The sequence below is a fragment of the Panulirus ornatus genome, chromosome 45, assembly GCF_036320965.1.
Source record: "Panulirus ornatus isolate Po-2019 chromosome 45, ASM3632096v1, whole genome shotgun sequence".
NCBI lineage: Eukaryota > Metazoa > Arthropoda > Malacostraca > Decapoda > Palinuridae > Panulirus > Panulirus ornatus.
Window position 1 is genome coordinate 1,071,819 of NC_092268.1, and position 11,150 is coordinate 1,082,968.

Here is an 11,150-nt window from a genome sequence, read left to right on the forward strand (position 1 = left end):
ACATACACACCAGAGCCTCTCCAATGTCCTCAAACTTGATGTAAATGAACTCATAACCGGGATCAGATGCATGCATATATATATATATATATATATATATATATATATATATATATATATATATATATATATATATATATATATATATATACACGTGTGTGTGTGTGTGCCACTTCCCGCATGGGTTAACAGAAGGACCGTAGGTCAAGCCAGCCATATCTCTGCTAATTACCGTAAAAATAACACTTTATGACACTCCACTTTGACCCTTATGCATAACATTACATCTGGTCAACAAATTTCTCGAACAATTTGCATATACTAACCTTAAAATAAGGGTTTGATGGAGGGTGTGTCACGCGTAGGTCCTCCCCGTCAGCGGCTCCTACCAGCAAATGGCCATCTTGGCTCATGGAATTTATACCGTCCCTGGAAACTCTGGCACGACCTGGCCACGGCGTCAAATTGCTAGCTGGTAACTCAACATCACGAGGAAATACAGGAATTATCTGTTTTCTAACCTCCTGATGGTGTTGAGAGTCCTTAATTAGATGCCAGGCGTGGAATTAAGATGGTTTTCAATGTCTTTGATGGTTATATAACTGTAAATGATATCAAGATGACGATTTAATGAAGTGTTGTGATAGTACCATATCCAAAACATAGGTGGCAGTTTTAGTACCATATCCAAAACATAGATGGCAGTGTTTCATACTTTCTCTTCTTACTTGTGTGAAGCAGTGAAGTTCGAACCTGTCTCATAAAGTATGAAATAACGTACAGAACTTGGATTTTTATACCAGAAATTACGTTTTAAAGAGGAAGGTAACTCAATAGTACAATTCTGAAGCTTTTATAGTTATTTTTAAGACGTCTTTTGTAGTACAGCAGTGGAAAATACGGGACTCGCCTGAACGAAGCTGTTCCGATTCAACTGACTCAATGAGGCTTCGAAACACAGCCAAAACGCAGTTAGTACATCAGTCCAAACTCCCTTAAGAAAGTTCCTTATGAGAAATGATGACCAGAAATAAGGGTGAGCCACTAAAAGTTAAAAAGTGGCACTGATGTATACTAGTTATGGAGACTATTTCCGTGGACATATCTTTATTTTGGGGGAGGTGGTTGCAGAAGGGAGTCATAGGGCGTCATAGATAGATAGACAGATAGATAGATAGATAGTGGCTTTGAAAATGATTTACTTAGACACTTTTTCTTGCCAAGAAGGAAAACGAATCATAAGATCACTAAAAGAAAACTTAACTTTCAATCATTAACTCAGTTATTTGTGGTGGTTGGCATTTTTTTTTTTCTTTTAGATAATTAATGTATTTAGTAGCTCTGGTGTTATTTGTGAGTTTATTGATAATTGTATTGTGAAGTGTGTTGAACTTAGGTTGTACACTTCAGGGCCTTATGTGCCGACCCTTGATTTAGTGCCATGATCTAGCTGCTGACCTAGGCCCTTAGAACTGGGTCAGCCTCAGTCTGGGGTCAGACACCAGAGGGGTTGGATGGTTGTAACTGTCTGTCCACTCACCTTATATAGGCTTTTGTAAACTACTTATAAAATGACCAAAACAAAATGCTTTTTTGTTTATATTTATCGTTACAGATCATTAAATTTAATGGCTCTTTTAAAGTTATTTAAGTGTGGATCTTAGATCTTTTAGATAATCAGTTTTAAGCGTTTCTTTTCTAGTTTTTTATTCTGATTTTTGATAATTGATTTTAGTCAGATAGACAAGATAATGGCTTTTATCAGGGAGTCTTATTTCTATAAATGAAACATACACTTCCGTAAACAAATATTTATTGCATTACATTACATCAGTGACATAGGAAGATGGTGAAAAGGACATGTTTGCAACCTTGCTCACTAGTCCAAGTTGCTAAAACAATGGAGATACAAAGGTTTGAATAATTGTCGATCTTTGTTTATATCGTATACTTTATTATTTTAAGTATGAATACATACATGTATACATTACCTATATTACATATACACTCATATTATTATAATCGCTGTTTACCTCAACAGCGAGGAAGTGCCAGGAAACAGACGAAGAAAGGCTCATCCACTCTTATACAGATATATACATTGAAATGTATATGTATGTATATGTTGTGCATTTATGTGTATGTGGGTGGGTTGGACTTCTCGTCTGTTTCCTTACGCTACCTTGCTAACGCAGGAGATTGCGATTAAGTATAATAAACATGTTTGTATTTTGCATAATACATATCAAAGTTTTTACTTTTTTTTCAGATTCCTGGTTGATGCCTCAGGGATGGAGAAGCCTCAAAAGCAGTTAAGAATTTGCTTAGTGAGGCAAACATGGCTGGGACGACAAGGAACACTTGTTCAGCTGAAAACTTTTAGGCCCCGTTGTTCTGGGGGTGTGTACGAGAGGATGGATGTCAGAAGATACCAGCTTGACTGTGCGGGAAGACAGGTGGTCACAGATTGAGAAATAGATCAGAAATGTAGCGGGAAATAGAAAGTACTACAGCAAGGAACATGGCTCTGTATCACGCCGGAACTGAGTAATGCTGATGACCTTACGTTATACTGCAACTGGGAAAGATCACGTTCTGGCCAACACAACCTACTGTAAGTAGGGTTATTGCACAGACAGATGGTAGACGAAACATAATTTATGCAGACTAGGGTCTTCCCTGGTGGTGTGGGTGCTGTAGATGGCACTCATGTAAGAATCCTGGCACCTTCAGTGAACAAAAACATATATTTTTTTTAAGCCAAGGACAAGATAATGAACATGGTTGTACATTGGCCAGGATCAACACGATTTTAGGATTCAAGAAAATGGGACGAGAAGATTATTTGAAAGCCATACTGTCATCTTTATTGGTGATAGTAATTACCATTGCAAGTGTTGGCTTTTGACGCTTTACCTAAGACCTGAAGATGGTTCTCCGACAGCTTGTAACGGGTAACGTTAAACGTTTTCTTGCATGTTTACTTGTGACAAAATGTCAATATTATTTACATATCTACATAGGCTGTAGAAGAAACAGGTTTCATGTCTTTTAAGTGTTTCCATAATCCAAAATTGACCTAACCTAACCTAGTGTGCAAAAGATTTCTAGATTATGAGAAAACAAGCTAGATGATTAGCCTGGGACTAACGTCCAAACTCAGATTTGTACTTCATAAGATTCATGTATTACAGGATACAAGAAAACTAGATGTACTGTGGAAAGGGGGATTGCACAGCTGAAACGAAGGTGGCATGTTTTGCATCGAGAAATGACTCGGGGTCAAGACAGAACAAATCTATCATATAATCATGGCGTGTGTTGTTCTCCATAATATATGCAAAGAAGTGAATTTACACCTTCGAGATGAAAGGCAACCTCAACATTTTTCTTGGATATAATTTGGATGCAGCAGCACACTCAAATCACTTATACCCAGGAGATGCACCTCTAGGTTTGTGTTGCAGAGACTACTTTGCTAATTTACACTTCATGGCAGAACAGCGATTCAGTATCATGCACACTTTTTCAAACTGAAAACTTAGTGGAGAATGGACATTGTTGGCGGATAAAAAGGTGTTTTGGAAGGAGGTACATAAAGTGTGCAAGAGAACAAATGGGAACATCAGTGAAGGGGGCTAAATGGGGAGGTAACAACAAGTAGTGGAAGTGAGGAGATAAGAGTGAGTATTTTGAAGGTTTGCTGAATGTGTTTGATGATAGAGTGGCAGCAGATAAAGGGTGCTTTGCAAGATAGTGTGCGAAGTGAGAGGGTCAGGGAGAATGGTTTGGTGAATAGAGAAGAGGTAGTTAAAGCTTTGTAGGAGTTGAAAGCCAGCAATTCGGTGGGATTGGATGGTATTGCAGTGGCATTTATTGAAAAAGGGGGTGACTGTGTTGTTGACTGGTTGGTAAGGATATTCAATGTATGTATGGTGAAAACCCTGCGGATTGGGAGAATGCATGCATAGTGCCATTATACAAAGGCGAGTGTTCAAGTTACAGAGGTATAAGTTTGTCGAGTATTCCTGAGAAATTATATGGGAGGGTATTGATTGAGAGGGTGAAGGCATGTACAGAGCATCAGATTTCAAAAGTGGTAGAGGATGTGTGGATCAGGTGTTTGCTTTGAAGAATGTATATGAGAAATACTTAGAAAAGCAGAGGGATTTGTATGTAGCATTTATGGATCTGGAGAAGGCATATGATAAGATTTGATAGAGATACTCTGTAGAAGGTATTAAGAATATATGGTGTGGGAGGCAAGTTGTTAGAAGCAATGAAAAGTTTTCATCAAGGATATAAGGCGTGTGTAATAGTAGGAAGAGAGGAAAGTGATTGGTTCCCAGTGAATGTAGGTTTGCGGCAGGGGTGTGTGATGTCTCCATGGTTGTTTAATTTGTTTATGGATGGGGTTGTTAGGGAGGAGAATGGAAGAGTTTTGGAGAGGGGCAATTATGCTGTCTGTTGTGGATCAGAGGGCTTGGGAAGCAAGTCAGTTGTCGTTTGCTGATGATACAGGGCTGGTTGCTGATTCGGGTGAGAAACTGCTGAAGTTGGTGACCGAGCTTCCTAAAGTGTGTGAAAGAAGAAAGCAGAGTAAATGTGAATAAAGGCAAGGTTATTGCATTCAGTAGGTTTGAGGGATTGGTGATTTTTGTTAACTATCATTTTTTTTTTGGATGGGTTTTAAGGTGTCGAATTCTTTAGTAGTTATGGAGAGAATGAGCGAGGAAAAATTGGCAAAGAGGATATGTGTGTCATTGGTGGAGGGAACAAGAAGTGGGAGACCAAATTGGAGGTGGAAGGATGAAGTGAAAAAGATTTTGAGTGATTTGGGCCTGATCATACAGGAGGGTGAAAGGCGTGCAAGAAATAGTGAATTGGAATGATGTGGTATACTGGGGTCGATGTGCTGTCAATGGATTGAACCAGGGCATGTGAAGTGTCTGGGAATAAGTGAATCTGAGATGTGTTAAAAAGCTGTTTCAAAGAAATAATAGATGAATTCTTGGTTAGGAATTTTAACTGCAAGTAGATTGCACTTTTGTTTTGCAGTTCTCTAATTTTTAGGTATATTTTTTTTGATAGATTGTCCCAAGTCTGTAGACGTACGCCTATGCATCAGCATTGAACCTGAAGGCAGGGATTCATGCGAGGACTGAGGTGCAGGTATCATCATGGTGCGCAGCCTGTGGGAGAGAAAGGAATCAATTGTAAAATGTAAGTTTAAAACTTTGGCTGTAATATGAACTAAATTATAACCTCATTTGATTTACTAAACTTTAATACTTTTCTATAATACTATAAAAAGCCCTCTTGACTTAAGCCAAGTCATATGGGAAGAAATTATAAGTACATACAAATTTCAGCGCCACAAATGGTTACTTCTGGTGAACAAAGAAAATATTATACAAATTGCTAAACTAGTGGTATCCTCACACGAATCATTAGTCACAGAATCGTAGCTGAAATTCCTGTGATGCTTGGGCTGTCAGCACCAAGAATACCTGCTACTGCATGTGACAGGATCAAGCAGAGGCTTATCATGTAGTGGACCACCATCTGTAAAAATACATACAGGAATTAAGACAAATTCACAAGCATTGTATGGCAATAACTTAGCCTATGCAAGTCTTTTTCATACAACTTAGCTTATGCCTAACCTATTTCACATTGAGACTATGAAACTTGTCTTATTTCCATTTTTGCTCCATAAAGAGCGACCTACTGGTCCTCCACTCTGGAAAGTGTTATCTGTTAGCCTCTTACAAAATGGGTATAGTTTCATAAGTTACTTATCTGTTTTACAGAAGAGCCTCTTATGAGTAGCAATCTTATTCTTTCCTGAGGATATAATGTTGTGATACCTCTTCTGAACCTGTTGTTCCACAGTTCTTGAAAAGCAGGGGAAAGCTGCATTTATCTGCTGTTTAATGCTCGACCATGTTTCCACCTTTGTTCTGGAATTAACCCCATCAGAGAATCCCCTGGTGACCTTCACCACTACCACCATTACCCCTACTGTGTCTCCAATGCTATCACCAACATTGTTCAGTCTCCACCCACTGAACCCTACCGTCCTAAGATGGCGGAGATTTACGTGTATCAAACTTCAATAAGATCCTGGTGTCAAAATACCCCAGTGTGGCCCTAAATCTGGAGGCGTATCCCTTGTTGAGTGAAGCGATGGTGGAGGGTGGTCACCTTGGTGAAGGAGGGAGGGAGGGTGGCACTGGTGGAGGGTGGAGACCTTGGTGAAGGAGGGAGGGAGGGTGGCACTGGTGGAGGGTGGAGACCTTGGTGAAGGAATGAGAGAGGGAGGGAGAGGGCAATGTGAGGAAGTGCTGGAGGATGGCATCTCAGGAAAAATGGGTATGTTTGAAGGAAAAGTGGTTCCAACAATGTTATACGGTTGCGAGGCGTGGGCTATAGGTTGAGTGGTGCGGAGGAGGGTGGATGTGTTGGAAATGAAATGTTTGAGGACAATATGTGTTGTGAGGTGGCTTGATGGAGGATGGCATTGGTGGAATGACTTGGTATACCAGGGTCGACGTGCTGTCAATGGATTGAACCAGGGCATGTAGTTAGGAATTAGTTTCATTAAAGGAGAGACTAAGGTAAATTTACTAGTACTGACATTTTTCTATTTTTCCAGAACATTCAACTTACCTCAGGATGGTGATATTCATATACATACAACTTGGCTTCAGCACTGGAAACAAGGAGCAAATAAAGGCTGTTATCCACATTGAAGCACTGCCTGGTCAACCACTCCGTAAGCAGTCAAATGTTGGAACATTTCAAAATTCTTCGTCACTTTATTGTATTGGTATACCTGAAAATTGGAATTTTTAAGTATTCATATATTGCAATGGTTTTCAACTTTCGTGCACATACAGATTCCCTTACATCATTTTGTAAAATGCAAAAAACCTCTGGTCAGTAAGGATGGATGATGAATTTGGCCATCTTTTTTAATATAAAAGTCATAGGAAAAAAATAAGGCAAAATTCTTCCATAACCAATACAATACTGTCAACAGGGTTCTAAGTGGGCAACAATGTGTTTTGTAAATATCCGCAACTAAATTTTATAAATGGAACCAACATTCTTGAACAAAACTAAAGTATTTTTTGTAACAAGCTTTTTTTTTATGAACTTAATCTCTGCCCAGCTGAGAGCTTTTAAGGCCTCAAAGGCTAAGCAGTTCCTACATGTCTCAAGGGAAGGTTTTCTAATCAGGAGCAAAGTCCTACACAAGATACTATATTTGCACCATGATTGCAACTTTATGTACCCTTGTTTTCCCACACATATCCACGCAAGTTTTTGCTAAACTTTAGTAAAGAAACAATGTACAATCACAGCATAAATTGCTTTTACCCTGGGTGCAGTTGATATCAAATTGAATTCAACCTCTGCTCTCCTCTCAGTAGGGTTAAGTGGTCATTCATTATGGCAAGAGACTGGTATAGTGTCACTGATGGCTCCACAGATTCCCATACGAGGAAAGCAATACGAGACTAGTTGCAAAGGCTTTCTTCAGGATTTTTCTTGTTTGTCATATTGACACCTTAGAATTAAAAGTAATTTACAGTCTGATTGTACAATTTAACTAGTATAAAGGCATACTTGTCCAAATAAGAGGCAAGTGCAAAGAATTTAATATCCTTTGTCATAAAGTATGTTAAAATATGCTTTAGATATTCATTACCACATGAAAATAAATTGGTGACTGTGACTTCAGAATTTCATTTGTATGCCCTAACACTCCCAGGAACAAAGAAAAAGAACTTATCAAGACTCCTGCTGTGTACTTTACATTGTCTTCAAAGTGGGGATGGTCTGCAACCTTAAGCTGAGCTAACGTACAGAAACTTTCCTTGATTGGAAGGTTGGATGTCATGAACATCCCAGAGGTGGTGTGGTCTGCCACATAGTCTGCCACTACAGTAAACTGTTAAGAAGAATATGCATACATGACGTACACAATACGAAAAAATATATATCGTTTATGTACACAATTTCTCCACACTCTGAGGCAGCATCAGGAACAGAGGAAAAATGGCCCCATTTGCTTATTGTCCTTATTCACAGTTAAGCCTCTCATCTTTTCACAGTTTCTCCTAACAGCTTCACATGCCCTGATCCAGCCTGTTGACTGCATGTCCATCTCTTACATCTCGCTCCATCCTTCCAACTTGTCCTTGTTCTTGCTCTTCCTCCCTCCATTTCCATATATGTACATATATGAATATGTACATATATGTACGTCTGTGTATGTATATGTTGAAATGTACATGTATGTATATGTGCGTGTATGGGCATTCATGTATTATATGTGTATGAGGGTGGGTTGGACTTCCTCGTCTGTTTCCTTGCACTACCTCGCTAATGCGGGAGACAGCAACAAAGTATGATTAAAAAAAATAAATATTTCATATATTTATTAAACTTTGTCGCTGTCTCCCGCGTTAGCGAGGTAGCACAAGGAAACAGACAAAAGAATGGCCCAACCCACCCACATACACATGCATATACATAAATGCCCACACACGCACATATACATACCTATACATTTCAACGTATATAAACATATACATACATACACATGTACATACTCATACTTTCTGCCTTCATCCATTGCCACTGCCACCCCAACACACATGAAACAACACCTCCTTCCCACGCACATGCGCGAGGTAGCGCTAGGAAAAGACAACAAAGGCCACATTCGTTCACACTCGGTCTGCTAGCTGTCATGTGTAATGCACCAAAACTACAGCTCCCTTTCCACATCCAAGCCCCACTAAACTTTCCATGGTTTACCCCAGACACTTCACATGACCTGGTTCAATGTATAATGCAGTGGTTTCGGTGCATTACATATGACAGCTACCTTCACCTGGCACCACCACTCCTTCTCTGTCACTTAACACACATGCCTTACTCATTTGATTGAAAATCTAAGCTAGTTTTTGTAGCTTTCCTCCAACACCATACATTCAGAGCATACACAAAGCATGTCAACCACATCATATATTTTCTCCTGATCTATAAATTCCACACACAAAGTGTTTTCTTTAAGTATATCAAAGATTCTTCAAAGCAAGCACCTGATCGAAACAAGCGTCTCCCACTTCTGAGGCCACTTTGTTCCTCCACAATCTGATGCTCTGTGCGTGCTACCCTATATCACAAGTCTCATACAACTTTCCAGGTATCCTAAACAAACTTCCTCTATTCTAGTTCAAATATTCACTTTCTGTTCCCCTTGCATTTATACAATGGCACTGAACAAGCATTCCACCAGTCCTCAGGTACCTGACCTTCAATTATACATACTAACAAAAACACTTAACCTTACCGATTCTGGGAAACTGTTCCAGGCAAAGACCTCTGATGTTACAGTGTATGGGTCAAGAAAGTCTTCAGGATCATAGTCATTAGCCACCAACATGAACCAAGTGTCATCAACCTAAAATTTACATCAAATTGTAGTACCGTAATAATGAAAGATATTGTGCAAGAAAAACAATGAGAGCAGCAAATGTTCATTCTGAAATTTACATCTTTACTATTGATTTATAATTAGTAGTTGCCTTGTATAATACAGGAGAGACACTGGCAGTATTGTCAATCCTGTTTTCCCCTTACCTAGTATATTCATTGCAACCAAAATCTGCTGAAAAAAATATTTTCCCTTTAATACACTTTTATCTCTTAAGTAGCCCAGCCATGGAAATTTTGGGTGGTCCCAAGGAATGTGGCAAGAAAAGTTACATTGAAAAGGGAAAATGAGCAAACTGTATATTTATTGCTGTACACACACTTAAATTTGGTGCACTAAGTTTGTCTATCAAGTTTGTTGAATTTTGCCAACTCTTTGTCCCTTCTCTGTCACCACCAACTGATTATTGAGAGAGAACTATTCTCAATGCTAACAGTTCAACTTTCATATTATAATTAGTGCACCAAAGACGTGCTAATTAGCCACTGAATGATGTGGGGCGTATAGCAGGGCACCCTTCTAACGGCACCTTGACTAGGTGGCAGGTCAAGGCACATGACCTCACCTAACCTACCAATTCCTGGAGAAATGAGCTTTATGGCCCAAACTATGGTTGCACATACACTTTTGCTGTCGGAAGACCTGTTAGTCTGCACTGCATATCAAATTTGCATAACATTTTCATTTAACCTATAAAGGACCCCAACCAAACTAGTATGGTTTATGTTATGATGCCATACTAGTAGGGATTACTTTTATTAACATTCACTCAGCTTTCTCCTTTCACATACTTTTCAAAACTCGTCACCAACTTCTGCAGTTTCTCACTTGAATCTGCCACCAGTACTGTATCATCATTAAACACACTCGCTTCCCAGGCCCTTTCATCCCCACAGGCTGCATACTCACCCCTTTCTCAAAGACTTGCATTTACGTCCCTTATCATCCCATCTAGACATATTGAGTGTCATCATGTGTGTACAACTATAACCAATAAAGCTTCTAGCATCAAGTAAGGTAATCCTTGCACTGACCCTATTCTACCACCTTGCCTTGGCAACTCGCCCCCATCCCAAGCTCGCCTTCATTTAACATTGATATCACTTTTATGGTTAGAAAATATTAGGAAATAGTGGAACTTTCCTCCGGAAAAATTAAGAGGTTCTTTATCCCATTCCTATGCCCAACTAGATCAAAACAAGACCATTATGTAGCAGAAAACCTACCACTAGTTAGCACTCCAGAGATCGTTCCTGCTATGGGACTGCCACGGGTGGTGAAGACATCCACTTCCATGTAGTTTGCATGCCAACTTTCCTGTACATTCTGATCTACACCATCTAGGAGGAACTCCTGAGTTATGCTGTCTAGTGAGTGGCCATTCACCTGCAAAGTGAAATGCTTAACCAAAAGCAACCACGTACTACTGATTATATTCCTTGACCACAATATGTCAGAACCACTAAACTCCATTTCCTCTACTATTACAATTATTACCACTGAACACCACTAATCTACAGATATGCCTGCTAGTTTGTCTAAAATTATGAAGGCCAACACGACAGTTTTTGGTTCCCAGTTATATGTATTATATTATGAGCATACAGCCTTGGTTTGCTCACATACATCGACTTAA

At 39.3% G+C, this 11,150-nt stretch overlaps 1 protein-coding gene and 2 long non-coding RNA genes across 24 annotated transcripts in view; 1 reads left to right on the top strand and 2 right to left on the bottom strand.

Moving 5' to 3' along the window:
- Window positions 1-11,150, top strand: part of LOC139762966 (uncharacterized) — a 167,883-nt gene that overhangs the window by 119,853 nt on the left and 36,880 nt on the right. The window lies entirely within an intron of this gene.
- Window positions 5,271-6,812, bottom strand: LOC139762974 (uncharacterized). The gene is made up of 2 exons (XR_011715920.1): window positions 6,673-6,812; window positions 5,271-5,565 (listed from the first exon to the last, which is right to left on the bottom strand). It is a non-coding gene; the product is annotated as an uncharacterized lncRNA (long non-coding RNA).
- Window positions 7,802-11,028, bottom strand: LOC139762973 (uncharacterized). Its single transcript, XR_011715919.1, has 3 exons — window positions 10,741-11,028; window positions 9,371-9,481; window positions 7,802-7,960 (listed from the first exon to the last, which is right to left on the bottom strand). It is a non-coding gene; the product is annotated as an uncharacterized lncRNA (long non-coding RNA).